This window comes from Lepidochelys kempii, chromosome 12 (assembly GCF_965140265.1).
Source record: "Lepidochelys kempii isolate rLepKem1 chromosome 12, rLepKem1.hap2, whole genome shotgun sequence".
NCBI lineage: Eukaryota > Metazoa > Chordata > Testudines > Cheloniidae > Lepidochelys > Lepidochelys kempii.
The window spans coordinates 27,044,756-27,063,981 of record NC_133267.1 but is presented as its reverse complement, the minus strand read 5'-3'; the positions used below and the strand labels follow the sequence as shown (position 1 = coordinate 27,063,981).

The 19,226-nt window shown below is 38.7% G+C and overlaps 1 protein-coding gene across 3 annotated transcripts in view; it reads right to left on the bottom strand.

The window, feature by feature from the left end:
* CDH11 (cadherin 11) overlaps positions 1 to 19,226 on the bottom strand; it is a 104,721-nt gene that overhangs the window by 70,965 nt on the left and 14,530 nt on the right. The window contains exon 1 of one of the 3 annotated variants that reach the window (XM_073307970.1): positions 17,305 to 17,326. The exons of the other annotated variants lie outside the window; for them this stretch is intronic. The gene's annotated coding sequence lies outside the window, so the exon portion shown is untranslated. Of the gene's footprint in view, positions 1 to 17,304; positions 17,327 to 19,226 lie in introns of those variants that run through there. 3 annotated transcript variants of the gene reach the window in all.

The window sequence follows — 19,226 nt, the reverse complement described above, 5'->3', positions numbered from 1 at the left end:
CGTTGATTTGATTCTAACAGGAAACCTTTCTTTCGCGACATGTCTCTTACACATTTTTAGCTTAAACTGATACATGTATATATATATATCTTAAGATATTTCAGCATGGCTCTCTTAACCTGCAGTCCATTAACACGCGGTTGTGACGGCTTGACTCCTGACATCCGCGCGTAAATGGGTCTGTACTGTTCTTATAATGATTTTCAGTTATTTGAACTGATCACTGACTAGACAGCATCAACTACACACATACAAAGACAAAAGAAACCAGAAAAGATTAATTTAGCTCATATTTACAGATACAACAAAACCATTTTCTTCAACTTTTATACTTCCACACTACCTTTAGGGCAATATTTGTATTTCTCTGCCTGCTCAGCATCTTATACAAGTCTGAAACACTGCACAAATCAAACACTGCTTTGATTTCACGAAAGAACTGGCTCATCCCAAATGAACTGGCTCATAGGTGCTACTTTCTTCTGCTGCTTTGTTCGCTTAATATAGCCCATTTAACTGTACATACTTCCAAACTTTGTCTTCATTAAGAAGTTTATGATCAACCTAAAGCCTCAAGAAAGTTTTTATTCAACACAACACCCCCCGCCCCCGCACACACACACACTCTCCCCCAATGCATTTGCTGGTCTCCTTCACTTCAGCTTTTTGCAATAAAGAGCTTTCAATCTTCTTCTTTCCTTTATAGCAAACATTTTGTTGGCATCATTTGTGCCTGCTGTAGTCTGCTTTTCTTTGGCACCTGCCATACCACTGTTTCATGCACATTAAATGCCAAACATCATAGTTAAGAATATGAACCTTCATGATATCACCTGTTGAGAAATTCTGTGATAAACGATATCCAGCTTAGGCACAGTTTTGACAATGATGTTACTTCCTATTTTTCTTATTTATTTTAGAAAAAGTACAGTATTTTAGTACAACTGGGTACTCAACATTTCTGGATGCTCCCAGATTTTAATTAATGGCAGCCCCATTTCCAGCAATAAATGAAGTTAGATATGAACAACCCCAATGGGTACCTCAGTTAATGTTACAGTCACAAATAGTGTCCTGTAATCTCCATCACAGCTCTTGGGTTAGCATAAAGAAGGTCTGTCCAAGCAAATAACTTTTTTACTAAAATTAAACCTACATATGTATCCAAAACAGATTTCAATTCAATCAAATTCTTCTTTTTCATTATCCAAAAGAAAATATGCCATTGATCCATCCAAATGACTATCCGTGTGTGCCCTTCTTAATGTAGACAATCACCACCCTGCACTTTAAGCAGGGGTGGGGTTGTCTGGCTGGCCAGGAGAAGAGGGCAATGCTTTCTGGCTTGGGGGAGGAGGGAGAGGTAAAACTGCCGGAAAAGCAGTCAGCGTGGTGGCTGACTGAGGGGTTTAAAAAGGTCAGCCTGGGTCTGGTCCCTCCCTTCATTCACACGGAGGGCCTGGAAAAGGAATTAAGGAGAGGTGCTTTGTAACTGAGCAAGCCGGGGGGCTGTTGGGGACACCTCTGATTGGTACAGCAGGGAGCCAACCCCCCATCATTATAGTCCACCTTTACCCCTCCTAGAGGAGGCGTGGTCGGTAAGGTCCTGGCAAGGGAATTGCTGGAGGGACCTGGATGAAAAGGGGGGGAGCTGGTGGAAGCCCTCCCCACCCCCTGGAATTGGAGGTGCCCGGCAGTGGATCTGCTGGAGGAACATGAACGGAAAGGTGGAGGGGAGGGGGATGAAAAAAGACACACACACACACACACACGGTGAATTGTGCGGGTTTTCACCTGCACAGCACATTTTATCTGCCAGGTTAGTCCCAGACATCTAATAATAAAGTTGCGGCCTATATCCCGTATATAATATATAACCCATATCTAATGTCTCCTGTCATTCTTTCAGCATAGTCAGACAATCCCCAATAAATCCCTGTTGAGGTTACAGGGACAAACCATCCCGATGAGTCGAAAGAATAGTAAATATGGCAGGCGACCAACTTGGCTTAATGGTGAAATCCTAGCGGATCTTAAACATAAAAAAGAAGCTTACAAGAAGTGGAAGGTTGGACATATGACCAGGGAAGAGTATAAAAATATTGCTCGGGCATGTAGGAATGTTATCAGGAGGGCCAAATCGCACCTGGAGCTGCAGCTAGCCAGAGATGTCAAGAGTAACAAGAAGGGTTTCTTCAGGTATGTTGGCAACAAGAAGAAAGCCAAGGAATGTGTGGGCCCCTTACTGAATGAGGGAGGCAACCTAGTGACAGAGGATGTGGAAAAAGCTAATGTACTCAATGCTTTTTTTGCCTCTGTTTTCACTAACAAGGTCAGCTCCCAGACTGCTGCGCTGGGCATCACAAAATGCGGAAGAGATGGCCAGCCCTCTGTGGAGATAGAGGCGGTTAGGGACTATTTAGAAAAGCTGGACGTGCACAAGTCCATGGGGCCGGACGAGTTGCATCCGAGAGTGCTGAAGGAATTGGCGGCTGTGATTGCAGAGCCACTGGCCATTATCTTTGAAAACTCGTGGCGAACCGGGGAAGTCCCGGATGACTGGAAAAAGGCTAATGTAGTGCCAATCTTTAAAAAAGGGAAGAAGGAAGATCCTGGGAACTACAGGCCAGTCAGCCTCACCTCAGTCCCTGGAAAAATCATGGAGCAGGTCCTCAAAGAATCAATCCTGAAGCACTTGCATGAGAGGAAAGTGATCAGGAACAGCCAGCATGGATTCACCAAGGGAAGGTCATGCCTGACTAATCTAATCGCCTTTTATGATGAGATTACTGGTTCTGTGGATGAAGGGAAAGCAGTGGATGTATTGTTTCTTGACTTTAGCAAAGCTTTTGACACGGTCTCCCATAGTATTCTTGTCAGCAAGTTAAGGAAGTATGGGCTGGATGAATGCACTATAAGGTGGGTAGAAAGCTGGCTAAATTGTCGGGCTCAACGGGTAGTGATCAATGGCTCCATGTCTAGTTGGCAGCCGGTATCAAGTGGAGTGCCCCAAGGGTCGGTCTTGGGGCCGGTTTTATTCAATATCTTCATAAATGATCTGGAGGATGGTGTGGATTGCACTCTCAGCAAATTTGCGGATGATACTAAACTGGGAGGAGTGGTAGATACGCTGGAGGGGAGGGATAGGATACAGAAGGACCTAGACCAATTGGAAGATTGGGCCAAAAGGAATCTGATGAGGTTCAATAAGGATAAGTGCAGGGTCCTGCACTTAGGACGGAAGAACCCAATGCACAGCTACAGACTAGGGACCGAATGGCTAGGCAGCAGTTCTGCAGAAAAGGACCTAGGGGTGACAGTGGACGAGAAGCTGGATATGAGACAGCAGTGTGCCCTTGTTGCCAAGAAGGCCAATGGCATTTTGGGATGTATAAGTAGGGGCATAGCGAGCAGATCGAGGGACGTGATCGTTCCCCTCTATTCGACATTGGTGAGGCCTCATCTGGAGTACTGTGTGCAGTTTTGGGCCCCACACTTCAAGAAGGATGTGGATAAATTGGAGAGAGTCCAGCGAAGGGCAACAAAAATGATTAGGGGTCTGGAACACATGAGTTATGAGGAGAGGCTGAGGGAGCTGGGATTGTTTAGCCTGCAGAAGAGAAGAATGAGGGGGGATTTGATAGCTGCTTTCAACTACCTGAAAGGGGGTTCCAAAGAGGATGGCTCTAGACTGTTCTCAATGGTAGCAGATGACAGAACGAGGAGTAATGGTCTCAAGTTGCAGTGGGGGAGGTTTAGATTGGATATTAGGAAAAACTTTTTCACTAAGAGGGTGGTGAAACACTGGAATGCGTTACCTAGGGAGGTGGTAGAATCTCCTTCCTTAGAGGTTTTTAAGGTCAGGCTTGACAAAGCCCTGGCTGGGATGATTTAACTGGGAATTGGTCCTGCTTCGAGCAGGGGGTTGGACTAGATGACCTTCTGGGGTCCCTTCCAACCCTGATATTCTATGATTCTATGATTCTATGAAATCAGGGTGGAGCAAATAAGCCAAGAATGAAAGTTTGTACCACTTTTGCCAACGTGAATTCTCATCAACATTGGCTTGTAATTCTGGCTAAGTAATGGCAAGCTCCCTTCTTGATACATATTACTATTAAGGTCATTCTCACAGTCTCTAGCAAGCACCCAATTTCCTGGGATTAATTCAGAGTTCATAGGTGCAAATCTGATACTTGACCAATCTGGGAGCATCCAGAAATGTTGAGTACCCAGCTGTACTAAAATACTTCTTGAAGAATTCAGAAATAAACTCTTCATGGTTCTAGGCTCCTCCAAATGGATAAATTGTAATTAATATATTTTTAATCTCATAAAATAAAATGGGAGCATCCTCAGCAGTCTGAGCTTGGAGATTAGCACTTCACAAAAGATGCAGGAGTCTTCCTTTGTCTAACACGATCAGAGAATTATACAAGTCTAGCTGGAAGGACTTAAAGACTTGGTTGATTATTTTTGTGAGGTGAACACACTTTTTGTCCTCAGTGGGTGATCTGCTAATATTAGAATCTATTTTATTTACCCATTTTTCACCAAGAGTCAAACTAATTTTAATCAGAGAGGAAAAGTGGATATTCTTTTACTATAGCACTTTGTAAACTCAAATTTCTTCTGCACTTTCTGTTGCTCAGTTTCATCCTGTTTACTTTGTACAAACTCTCCTTATTTCTTAACACTGGGTTTCAAGAACACGGGTTTCTTAGCTTATGTTTTTCTTGTCTGTAGAAAAACTGACGGAAAAAAAAATCCAAAACAATGCATAAAATGCAAAACAGTGACAGAATATAAGGCGCACATACAATCCACATTTAGATCTATTTCTCTTTCTCAGATATCAACACAAGAAACCAAGCTTTATCATTTCCATAAAGTCCAAATTTTGGAAGAGAAGAGGGCAGAAGAACATAAACAGGAATAAAAAAGTAAAGAACAGCAGCAACTGTGTAAAATATTTTTAACAAGTGTCTATACTTGAAATTCAAGACAAATTTAGCATCAAATGCTTATTCTCCTCTGTGAGTGCATCACTTTATTTTGTACAATAGTAAAGCCCCAAATTAAAAACTCACAAGTAGATTCATGTGAAGCTATAATGGTTAACAGGAAACAAAGGCACAGCTATGTCCATTGGACGGAGCTCTTCTGAATCTCATGGCTCCTACCTGGCAGCTTCTCTCATCTTGAGCATCTCATTTCTGCTGGGGGATTTTGCCAAAAGGCTTCTATGTCCTTACCCCACAAGCAGCTGTAAATGAGACAACTCTAAGCTTGGTTGGACTGGACTCTAAACAGTATGTCCTGGAAGCTATTAGCCAACTGGCAATGAAAGAGCAAGATAGTAAATTCTATAATTTGGCACTGCTGCCTTCTCAGTTATCAAGGAAAATAAAGTGGTTTTATACACAGTAGAAAAGTACTGGAAAATCAGGTGTGCTGCAATAATATTTGCTTCCTTGGTGGGCAAGGAGGGAAAGAGATGTATTGATTTCCCGGATTCTCTTATCCCTGTGTACTTAATATTGACATACCTGAAGATCCAATATATAATCAAGTTTTCTTCCTCTCTCCTTGAAACAATGTGAGTGCTCAGGTCTGCACTATAAACTAAAAAGAGAGAGGAGGGGGTGGAAGAAAACCATAATACAAAGCATCACCGAATGCATTTCCCTAAATTAAGAATTCAGATTTTCTTAGAATATTACTGAGTGAGCAAGTACTAAGAAAAGAAACAGAAGAAAACCAAGTTGTTACTGATCAATAAATAATAATGTGTTGCACTTAAATATTTACACATAGAACTCTAAAAGTAGAAAAAGAGTATGTGACTATGTAGTTAAGGATTATATGATAATATGCATGTACAATACATATGTTTCATGGGCAGCCTTACTACTCTCATTTTCTAACTTCTGAATGCTTGATTTTACAAACTTAGTAACGCCAGTTTAATCTTTGGCCATGCACAGCTGCCCCCAGATCGTACTACATCCATAGGCTTCAGTTCTGTTACGTGAGGTTTATATGTAACATGCAAGAAAATCCTGAAGGGTCATATAAGTCATTTCATAAAAAATCTTATTATATATTATATTTGTCTAGAGGCCCAAACAATGACCAGGCTCCTAATACCCTAGGTATTATGCAAACACATAGTAAGAGACAGTCCCCATCTGCAAGAGTTTACAATCTAAATAGACAAGACAGACTAAGGATGAAAGGACAAACAGAGATATACTTGGGGAGTGACCTGCCCCAAGCCCATGGAATAGAATCCACATTTCTTGACTACCAGTCCAGTGCTCTACCCCCTAGATCAGATAATACAACCATCCAACTCTCTTACTCTGTTTATTTTTCAGTCTTTTTCCCTCAGGCTTTTGCAGCCTTTGAAATCCCTCTCGTCTTTAAGCTAACATCCTTTGATAGCTTTATCCTTATCTAATCCTGGCACTATCAAGTTTTTGAAATGAAGTCATGGTGTAGAACAGTTTTGAACAATCAGTACATAACTGAGAGATGGTTAAACAAATACGATGATTTCCCAGGTGCTTGTAGCAGCTCTGAACATCCTAAAAATCTCATTTAGACCTGGTCTACACTTAAAACATTTGCCGGCTTAGCTATGTCACTCAAGGGTGTGATTTTTTTAACTTCTCTGAGTGACATAACTATGTCAACAAAAGCCCTAGTGTAAAGCAGTTATACTGGCCAAAGGGGAAAAAAGGGTCCTTTTGCTAGTATAGAATATTTTGTTCATGGAACTAGTAGAAGCTATACTGACAAAAGTCCAGTATAAGTTATCGGTACACTAGAAGGATTTGCCAGTAAATCTATATCATCATAGATAAACCAGCACACACTTTTTAGTGTAGACAAGGCATAGGAATTCTTACCAATTTTTTTTTCTTTTCATTAACAGCATTTTAACATTTTGAACTGTAAAGAAGTTCAGTCTTAAGACCAAAATGTTTGGAGGTAGTCAAGAAGGAGAATTAATTTGTGGAAAAGAAGAAAGGTTTACTTTCAAAGGAATTTTTTGTTTTCTATTATTAACCCAAGTGAAAATCAATTACAAATAGTAGCAGGGATTAAAGAAGTTATTTCAGATGTCTTGTCTATAAGGGGTTTTTCTATATTCCATTAATCTGGGGCTGATGAGTATTTCTTTTCTCAGAATGCTAAGGAGAAGCAGTTGCTGTGACAGCACAAAAACATGTAAGCATCTTCCACAGATTGCATATAAAGGGCCATATTCTCCATCTCAAGTATGGACTATGGAAGTCCTTCAGGGCGTGAGTACTGGTCTGGCACACCACAGACCAGATGGGAAAATCCCATACAGGGATTTGAACTCCATGTGTGCTGTGGAGTTGTGCTTCAGAGCAGGCATTAGTTAAGATGGGGCAGGCTGTGACATATGTGGGGCATGATTAGTGGATCCGCATCTACATGGAACTCTTGTGCAGAGGTTTACTCTACTAATTCAATAGAAAGCACTGGCTCAGTAAAACGTGAAATCTCTTCATTTATATATTTCTCAGAGTAACAGAAGGCTATCCACAACACTAATCTCTCCCTTAGTAGCATAGATATATTCAACTGTTTTTCTCCACTATAGCTGATATCTCCGAAAATAATAAAATACGTTATTTGCATTTCAAGAATTTAGATAAAACTAAGTAAAATTTAAAGTCCCATCTCACTTCTAGGGAATAGAAGACACTCTCCTTTCAAAGGAAAGAGGAGGTGAAAAACTAAGTTTATTTCTTGTCATACATTAAATCTAAAGTATAAGACAAAGAAGGTTGTAGTGCTCTGTGAATTCCAGAGCCTGATGTGATTCTGGTTGCTGGATGTGAGCAGCAGCCCAGCTTAATTTCTGTGTTCTGCCTTGGAGAAGGAAAGACCTGATTATGTTTGAAAACTGACTCTGAGGTGAGTCATTTGCTGAATATATACTACAGGATGGAATGAATTTTCCTCTGGATTATAAAGTCTAGACATTGAGACAGAGTGGTTGTACAAAAATAATTGCCACATTATCAAACCTGTGGTCTTAGGTTTGGGCCTATCCCAACTTCTGGGGAACAATAAATTCAAAGGAGTAAACTCCCTGTTTCTTTTCTATATGAGGATCTTAGCAAGAAAGCTTCTTTCCTGTTGGAAAATAACTTGAAGATGGTAACAACAGTTAAGGAATAAGAATTGTTTGAATTCTTTGTGATAGCCCCTGGAGAATGTGCATGTCTACCGTGCAACCAAGAGATGTGACTGCAGCAGATGTAGTCATACCTGAGCTAGCTTTGATCTAGCTAGATCAAAGTTATCTTGAGTAACTATGGGTATTTCTGTGCTATAATCAAAAGTAGGACTGCAGCATTTGCTGGCTTCACTGCTAATGTTACTCAAGTTAGCTTTGATCTACCTAGACATAGCCTATATACAGGAGGATCTATTGGTCTGTAGTGATTAGCGTGCTTTTGTTCTTTGTTTTACAAACTGCAACCTTTCTACTAGAGCACCCCATAGTAGACAGCCAGAATGATCACCTGGAGGATTTTGTGCTCCATGATATCATCATTCTCTCCATGAAGAGTAACAAATTGGATAAGTAGTATTATATTATATTTTCCATTCTTCCCCTTTACACATAGGAAAAGGGTGGCTGGAACAAAAATGGTACTGGAGAACTGACTGAAGGAAAAACTGACTGGAAAAAGCATGTAAAACTTGGAAGATTAATTTGTGTTCAGTAATTCCTTTAGGACTCTATCTAGAGAACTTCCAAAAAAATGTTCCTTTAAAGGGTAAGGACAATTGCCAAAATTTCATGCTGAGGTCACCTAATCAAACATATAATCATAAGGTTTTCTCAGCAGCTATAAGAACTTATCAAATTCTTAATGCTCAAATTTAAGCAGTCCTGAACAGCAGCATGAAAGACAACATTCACTGTAGTGCATTGTAGACAAAGGATATCCTCTACATGCAAATCTGGAAGAGAAAACTTTATGCAGCCGTACCAATATGGTTCTGGAGGGAATACAGGGCATATACAGAGATGGCTAAATAAAGCTGCAGAAAAATAATATCTTTTAATTTCACCCTTTAACTTGTCATCAGCTGAGTCTTTAAGAATATCATTAGCCTCGACAGGTAGGGCAGATCTGTGTTCCCTTTGACACCATTGCAGAATCAACTTTTGAAGAGGCAGTTCACAAGTGGCTGGCTATATACACTTCTGCAATACAGAAGAAGCTGAAAAATGTTTATCAGGCTCAGCCCAGGTTTTAGTAATTAAAGCTTGCACAGATGAATGAGTTAGAAGGACTTTATCAGATTTATCGTGATCATTCAACAGGAGAAACGGCTTCTGACATCTCCTTAGCCTTAATATCTTTTTAATATTCTTGCATAAATAATTCACATCTTCTTCATTCAGCTTCCTGACAGCAAAAGCAGAATATGAGTCCTCTTTATAAGACTTCAAGTGGTGTTTCCTTCTGCAGATGATGAGGAATATCTGACTTCTCTTTATTGCACTTTTCCTTAGTGATCTGCAAATCATTTATCCCTAATGATACTTTGGAAGATATTTTCTTACATTAATTTCCTTTAGTTTTTAGAACCACAATAGAAGTAAGGGGATCCTTTATTAATTGCAATAGGGTAGTTCCTAAAAGTGTGCAAATATGTTGTGTGAGATCCTAGGCCCCATTGAAGACATTGGCAACATTCCCATTGTCTTTAGTGAGACCAGGATTTCATCCATATTGAGAGACAATCCCTGCCTTGAAGACCTTATAGTTTGAATGGACAAGCCACCCAAAATGTGAGAAGGTGGAAGATACAGATGTGAAACTGCTTGCCTAATGGCCCAGTAGATCAGTGGCAGAGCTAGGAATAGAATCCAAGGGGCCTGACTCCGCACTCCAACCACCAGTCCAAAGGGAGGTTTTATCACAAGGCATAAAATTCCTACCTACAAGTATGGTATCCTTTAAAATATCTCTTGGTTTAGGTTTTTAAATGGAATAATAAGTATAACTTGCTGGAAAGCCGAAGATTCTTACCTTCAAATTAGCAAGTATGTTGCATCCATGATTCCCCACACATACCCTCTGCTCCCCAGCATGGAGGACTTTCCTGGCCCATAATTTCCAGTCCCCTCCCCAACAAATACGGAGTGAGGTTCCTTGAATACTCAGCCCTTTTTAGGGAAAGACAAAGTCTCTTATCACTTGCTGTCATAGTCCTAGGCTCTGCCGAGATTCACTAGTAGTACTGAAAAAACAAACAAACAAACCAAGCCATGGATGGTGATAATACCATTTTTCCAGAGCTGAATTTTGGGTCAGCTTTTCTTTCCCTTCTCTTTCTTTTTCGCTTTGAAATTAACTGCTGTCACAAACAAATTCTTTGGAAATTTCATGGAGAGCACTGCTGCGTGACCTGCATTCAGTGAAGCAAAACAAAGCTGAGAGACAATTATCTTGGTAGCATGGAGTCAGTGCAGTGTAAAAAGGTGCCAAAAATTCCAGTGGTGTTATTAGCTGCTGTTGCTGCTTGTCCTTCTGAGAGCAGAGAACTACCCATCAGTCTGTACTGGTAGCCTGAGAGATCAGAACGTACCTTGGTCACCACTGGATATTTATAAAATGTAATCATGCTGAGAAAAATATAAATTGTCTTACAAAGAGTCGTATCACTTAGTCCAGTTACATGACATTTCATTTTTCTCTAAAATCGGCAATGTCATAGCTCTGATCCTTTTCTGATTTAAAACCAACAGTTTCCAGAACCTATTAAATATTGAATGTTGGTGTATATCCTGAATTGAAAAAAGGATAAAGGAAGGAAAGAATAAATGAATTCATTAATGGAATATTTTGTCTGTTTCCAGCTGATCCATTTCCTTTGAAATTGAAAGTAAAACTTAAAAGAAAACTGTCAACTTGATTTTATAAATTGATCATTGAAAAAAAATCCAATTTGTAGAGGAGCACCCTTTAAATAGTAAGACCTAATCTTTAATAATGGTTTAATTAAGAGTTTTTCTGCTCCCATGCTATTGTTGCTATGCAGGGGAGCAGTAAAATCACTCTACACAAAGTGCTGTCATAGTAAAAAACAAAAAATCCTGAAAAAGGTGTGGGGGGTTGGTTTTGTTTTTATTTTTTTTAACTTGGTTCTTTCAATTATAGTAAACTTAAGTGTTACTTTAACTACAGTAGGTATGGCATTTTCAGACAGAAATATGACTTAAGTTGATAGTTAAATTATATTTTTGTTTAAAGAAAAAAATTGTTCATATTTATCTACAAAACCCCAGTACTACCATTAAGTATTTTTAAAGGACTTTAAAAGTATATTTTCCCTTGGTGTATGTAAGTGCTGGCCAATTTCTGCACCCAGCTGCTGAGACACACAATCTTAAAGCTTTAACAAACATTTTTATTTTAATTTTCCCCAGCATCTCATATCAAGCAGATTTGTCTTAATCACAAGAAGTGTCACAAACCTAGATTCCAACAAAATCTGCTATATATAAGAACCAGCCACTGAACTCATAGTACAGGGGAACTAAATATCAAATAGAATGAAAAGTGGGGGAAAGCACTAGGCACCTCCAAGTATAGGTGGACAAGGGAATAATGGATCAGCAGGTATGATTAAAATATATTGCTTTTACATTTGTACTGGAATGAAGAAAAAATCGTGTTAATTTTAGATTGAGTAGTTTATCTATGAAACTGTTTATACTGTGAAAGCAGGTCTTGTTCTACTGGAAAGCTCACATCAGTAGGGCTGTGCAAACCCTGAAGTGTTGGTTTATACAGGGTTTTCTGAACTGAACCTAGCAGCTGAATTAACAGGTGTTGGAAGCAAACATGTAAGTTTGCTTATAAGTTCAAGTTCAATTAAACCAAATCTCCATGTGGAATTCCCCTCCTAGGACAGCTCTTTAGCTGGTATGAACGATCATTGTTCCATTGACCTCATATGTACTATTCCTACACACACCTTTTCTCCCCACTTCCCAGATACAACTTATGATGTCATGAGGCAGTTCCTTACGTTTTGTTAGGTAGGAATAAGGAAAACCTGAAAGAAGAAGCAGCATAGTGTCAGTTCCAGCTGAAGTGTTGTCAGCGCGTGTTTAATCAACAAGAACGTGCTGACTTTTGGAAACATCAAACCTTAAACTTGCAATTCAAGCGGGTTCAAGGTTTGATGGAAATATTTTTCAGAACTCTCAAAATCAATTTGGTGTGTCTACCAGTTCTCATAATTGTGCATATAGTAGAGGAGTGGATTAAAAGCTACTGCACACCATCCCTCCCCCATTTCAAATAGCGCTCAGATATTACAGTGATGACCCCATGGTATAAGAACGTGAATAGAAAGAGAAGACATCATTACCTCTGAGAAAAGGACTGGGCAACTGATAACTGGTCTTGCTCTCATTACTGTCCCCTATAAGGACAGCTTTTCTCTCTTGCTGACTCGTGCTTTGTCCTTTTAATCGTAAGATTAGAGGGAAAAAATTCTCTGGACTGTCCCTTGTAGAGAAACCAGTTACAAACAGGTTTCAGAGTAGCAGCCGTGTTCGTCTGTATTCGCAAAAAGAAAAGGAGTACTAGTGGCACCTTAGAGACTAACCAATTTATTTGAGCATAAGCTTTCGTGAGCATCCAATGAAGAGAGCTGTAGCTCACGAAAGCTTATGCTCAAATAAATTGGTTAGTCTCTAAGGTGCCACTAGTACTCCTTTTCAGTTACAAACAGACATGGAGGAAGAAGGATGGAAGGTAAAATGGTGGTCAGAAAAGCTCAAAAGTGAATGAGGCAGCTTATGAAGGGATTTATGCAGCATAAATAGCAATTTATGTGAAACGTTGACAAGAGATAAATAATGTGCTCATTTGCAAACTGCATAATCACATTAACACCAGACCCTGGCTATTGATGAATGCATAATCTCAAACCCCATCTTTTCTCCTTGGCTGGACTCCTAGCACTCTCTCTCTTTGTCCATATTTAATTGGCTTGAAAATGTCTTTGTAACCTTCTTAACCTGACATGCTTTATCTACAAATGCAGTGTGTTTGTATTATAATCTTATTTACAAACTATTTGAGCATACAGACTATAGTTGACTACTGAGTTGGATTTTGCATAACTTCTTTCATATAGAAATAAATTAATTTATGTTGTTTAATGATTTCTCTCTTCATCTATGAAGTTTTTGCACTAACACTATCTATGCATCGGTTTGTGAAGCATTTGGGATTGCTTTGAATATAACAGGTATTATATAAAACCAAATCCTGTTCTAAATGTATTACAAAGGTCAAAATGCTCACAAGTGTCAGATATTTTACTGCTAATGGTGTTACACAGCTTTTTGAAATATAAGTCACCACGTCTGTAGCACACTCATGTTTTTCTTAATTTAATCTGGGCTAAAATCATTCATATCACAGACAATTTCAGTTTACAAGTAAAGTACAACAGTTACAAACTGGCTACTAAAGTAATATCAGACATATTGAATTATGTATTAGTAAAACCATTTTTAGTGCATGTTTCCATGAAAGGATTGAATCAATATCCTAAATATCTTTAATATTTAAATATGGTCAAGTACTAAACTATACACTAAAGAACTTTTTTATATAATCAGGTAACCACTACACTATTAATACAATTAGTAACTACTAAATACTTTATTTAATAAAAAGAACAGGAGTACTTGTGGCACCCTAGAGACTAACAAATTTATTTGAGCATAAGCTTTCGTGGGCTACAGCCCACTTCGTCAGATGCATAGAATGGAACATATAGTAAGAAGATATATATACATACAGAGAACATGAAAAGGTGGAAGTTGCCATACCAACTCTAAGAGGCTAATTAATTAAGATGCGCTATTATCAGCAGGAGGGGGGAAAAACTTTTGTAGTGATAATTTTATTTAATAAAATCCTGATTCTGCCATTCTTGCTGATGTTGAGTATATCTCTACTCTACAAATACTCCAATTTATTCCAAAGAAGATAAAATATGATAGGGAGGGATGGCAAAAGTCAAGCTACAAAAAAATACAAAGAAATATGTTTGCTCTTATTCAATAAATTGTATTTGGAGAACTGACTGCAGGCCCCGTAGTTAACTTTTCATCCACCAGTATAATGCCAAGGAGTATGAACATCCATTTGTACGTTTCCTTCATTTGTGATGGCAGATCCCCAGAAAGGATTTTGTTTGACCAGAAGTGGGCATATTGAGCAAAATGTACAACTTCTTTGTATGCCAGAACAATTTATCACACGAAAATGACAGCCAATTTTGCTAAAATAACTTTTGTATTTTATTTATTTTAATGAGTATGGAACATGGTAAGCCCCACTGCACTTCACATCCAATTAAATATATATATATATAACAAACAAACAATGCTATTACAGTTCTTTCTTGAGTGTCTTTATTTGAGCAGTAAATAGGGAGCTGTCTAACATATACATTTTTGAATATATCTCGGCCAATTCAAAGATCCAAATGCCAAATCTCATACTATGTCTGGATTTGTGACAATCCACAGAGGCCTTAGATACATAAACCAACAAATGGATTACACTGATCCCTATACATATCATTTTCATCTGTCACAAATATTATCAAGATCCTATATTTTTCCTGTTACTTAACAGTAGCAGAGTTCCTCCAAAAAATGTCTTAAGTACTTTTATCTTTCAAAAAGCAGAGTTTGACCCTAACAGCTGAAATTAAACTATGGAGATTCATATTTGTGGTATTTCATTTCTTTACTGGTTTTATTCCCAAACGTAGATTTGAAATGTCTCACAGGATGGGCTCCAAATAATAACAGCCCCTGCATAGTACAAGTAAAATAGGTATCTTTCCTTTCAGTAATGATAACTTTTAACTTCAATGTACAGTAGCAATCCAGACCTGAGTAGGTTTATACCACCTTTCTCTTAGAAACAGGAAAATTAGTCCAATTCTGAAAGCTTTCCCCGAGGAATTTTCATCTTTCAGCATTAGTTTTTTATACGGACATTTCTGTTAAATAAATGCTCTCTGGAACTCAGAGGCTGGTGAAACTGAATTAGCAGGTTTATAGAAAATAAGTTATCACCAATATTGCAAAGGTGGGGGAGGGAGACAAAGGTAATATACCAGCAAGATGCAGCCTATTATGTAAATTTGTCACCACATGCCATACATAATGAATAAACCTTGTGCTCTTAACACTTTGATTATAGACTATACAGACAATGCAAATTAAAAATCCTGCTGCTGTACAAATGCAATGAGGGGAAATTATGTAAATTTTAACACATTAGATTGATTTGGTTGAAATGAAACCTGTTCCACTTGATGTTTTAGGGAAAGAGCCACAATTACTATGATTGAGAAAGTGCAGTGTTAATGAAGTGTGTTATTGCTAATCAATTCCTCCTCCTCTGGTAATGGCACAGGCATGTGCACTGTCACTATATTATTCACAGATGAAAGTAACCACTCATACCTCTGCACTGTTTTCCCATTGAAAATTTAGGACTGCATATTATTTCTGCTTAAATTAACTCTACTCACAACAATGAAAATAAAATAGACATTAGAGAAAGGTGTATATATAAGTTAATTAGTTGGAAACACTGTGCAACAAGACTACAATGCAATCTGCAATGATATTGCACATTTGTTTGCAGTGATACCAACCAAATAATTGTATTTATGTCTGAATCAGTATCTTTCATTAGGTCACTTTTGTTGAAACTATGGTTTTAGGCTACTGTATGGTAATAATTTAAAATGTGCCTATTTAAAACTAAAGACAAGACGCTACCATTTTATTAATCATTCGGACATAAAAGATTCTGCACTTGAAAGATGAATGGCTTCAAAGGCATAATTTGATTTTATATTAAATTTATTAACTCAGGCTTATGTCACGAATTTAGAATCTGCTTTAATACTATTGTTTATAGTTAAATTTCATTTAGCATATTTACTCAGTGAGGTTATAAAGTTCATTGGCTGGTAGGGTTATTTGGTAACCGAGCATTAGTTTGTAAGAGTAGATTCTGCCACCCTTAACTTATGCTGAGGAGTACCTTACTCTGCAAGTAGTCCAACTGATTTCAATGCGAGTACTCACGGACTAAGGTACTTGTCAGCATGAGTAAGGCTGGCAGAACCTGGCCCTAAGAGATTTTGTATTTTAAATATGGGACACGTTCTATGAGATAAGTGATGTCAGTATTTAGAACAATTAAATTCAGTTTGGCAAATATTTTATACTGTAACAATTGTCATGACATTTCATAAAATGATTCAGTTTGCCAAAGACCCCATAATATTAGAAATCTGGGGCACCTCTATCAGTTTAGAGTTAAGCATGAGAAGCTAGGAAGAGCCTACCATATTTTATTTTATTTATATTTTGTAGTTTATCACTTTGTTTTCATGTTCAAAAACATTTTTCACTATCTGTAGTAACATTTATTTCTTGCCTCTAGCAGCTTGCTTCCTGCTACTTTAATTTCTGTTCCCTGCTGAAATATATAGATAGAGGGGTCAAGGTACTCTGCACAAAGAGATCCCTCTGAATGGACTGGTTTCAGGATCAAACCCATGAATACACACACACATAAGCGCATGCACACAAAAAAACACAATAAAGGCAAATGCAGGCATTGAGAAAATATCAACATTTCTCATTCAGAGATCATACTGCATGTACACCAATATCTGCACTGCAAGGCCTGGTCCACCACCTGAGAAACTTTACTTATGTCATGGTTCCCGGCCAATGGGAGCTGCGGAGCCACCCCTCGGGGTGGAGGCAGCGTGTGGAGCCTCCTTGGCTGCCCTTGTGTCTAGGGGCTGCCGGGAGCTGGCAGCCACTTTTGGGAGCCGGCAGCCACTTTTGGGAGCCGCACAGAACTAAGGCAGGCAGAGAGCCTGGCTTAACCCCAGCCCCGCACTGTGCCGCCGACCAGACTTTTAATGGCCCAGTCAGCAGAGCTGACAGGAGCTGACAGGGTCCCTTTTCAACCAGGTGTTCCGGTCAAAAACCGGATGTCTGGCAACCTTACTTATGTGAGTAGCCTATAAAAGTCTGCAATGTGTCAGCATTGGGCCCTGAGTGTCCTGAGAAGTCCTTCTGAGCAACAGAAGAAAGTACAGGCAGGACCAAATGAAAATGAAAGTGAAATGATCCAATAGGGCTATTCATTCAAAGTTACTTACTCATGCATTTGCAGGATTAAGTCCCCTTTGTATTACAGCGCAGCTTTCTATGAAAACAAAACAAAATCACATTTAAATATATCTATCTGCCATGTTCTGGGTGTTAGTAATGCCAGTCAAATGATCTGAACTCTGTCCTCAACTCAAATCTGGGAAGGAACAGGAAAGAGGTAGATTATATGAATTTTCAACACTCATGTGCTCTCACCTTCCTCTCTTCTTCTGTCCCCTCAACACATACTTTCAGTTGGACTTCTTGGAACATTCAGGGACCAATACTGACTCCTCCCATACACAAAACAACTGCCGTTGAATTCAACAGAAGTTCTGTGCAATAGACAGCAGACTGTTCTTTTCTCAGAACTACTGTCACCAGACCTCTTCTGTCTTTAGGCAAGAGCCTCTGGATAATCAAGTAGGTTTGTGAGCTCTTCTTCCGCTTACTCTTAAGACAAGACGGTTTACACTAGATAGTGCTCTTTGGAACCAGAAAGTATGATGAAGTTACTTCACTCATTTAAAATTTAGTAAATCTAGGACTGATTTAACAAGACACAATATAAGACACAAAGCAAAATCATGCAACAAGAAAAACAATGTTAAAATAAAAAGGCTCACAGCAGTTGATGGAGATCAGCATTTCACTCAGTACCTTGTATGGTCCAGTTCAGATGTTTAGTTACACAAAATAAATACAAGAAATCACTGTGGTAAATATCTTACCACACAGGAGTCAGGTTAATTTCCAGCTCACTTAGGTACTGGGGAAATGAGTCGCATCTGCTTGCTTCACTCTCCAGTCCTTGCTTGAGTTCTTTGACTTCTGACTACTTTGGTTATAGGACAAACTCTCTTTGATGTTGGGATATTAGAAGGAGTGAAACAATAAATTCCCCATATTCTAATATCCAGACATCATGGGTTTGTTCAAGGACCCTTGTTTCATAAAGGAAAATAATTAAATTACCTAAGCTTTGATCAAGGAAGTGCTGCAATCATTTTTTGATGTAGAACTTGTCTGTTTGAAGCTCCAGGCAGGTAGCTGGCCCATGCCATGTTTAACCCCTTCTCTGTGTGCTGCAACTGCTAGCAGCCTTTGCAGCATTTTGAAAGAGCCAATGTTCCTAGAACTTCAAAGGGGAAATACAGTATCAGTTTTGCTATTCTGCACAAGGGGGTCAGTTTTGTATCACACATCTGGTAGGTAGTTAATTGCGGAAGGGGTTAAATCAAACTCCACTCTCTGTGTCTGAAAAAACGCTCATACTGAAATGATTTTCCAGTTGAATTAACTTGTCTTCATATTTACATTACATATCTGATATAGAGCAAAATCAGCCAGTAGTGTCTAAAAACAGATCCTCATAAGAAAGTGGTTTTCTGACAGAGTTAACTAAATTTCAATGTAAAAAAATAAATTCATATTTAGGACCAAATTTTTGAAAATATGATACCTAGTTCTAGGTATACAAAATATGTATGCGGGCATGTATTGTGCGTGTCAATTAGATTATTGCATGCAAAAACAGTACACTACATGTGCAAGCCCATGACATTTTATTCCATGCAGAAAGCTGGCTTTGCCTAAGAAGTGTGCATATTATGGACACATAGAACTCCACCTCCTTTGAAAATGGGGCCCTTATTGACAGCTGTGCACAAAAGATATGAGGAAATACTACATTTTTGTTTTAAAATGTAAATGTATTTGGAATGTTTAGGTTTATAGATGGGGCAGGATCAGCCAATAACGGATCCTCACAATGAAGTGGGTGTACAACTGAGTTAATTAAGCTTCAGTGTCACAAAATAAATCCTTAAATCTCTTGAGGTGAAATTCCTCCCTTCTCTGCATCAAGACAGAGTCAGTATGTTTTGTTAACCAAAGTAGGGGGTTGTATGGAAGGAATGGAAATCACACT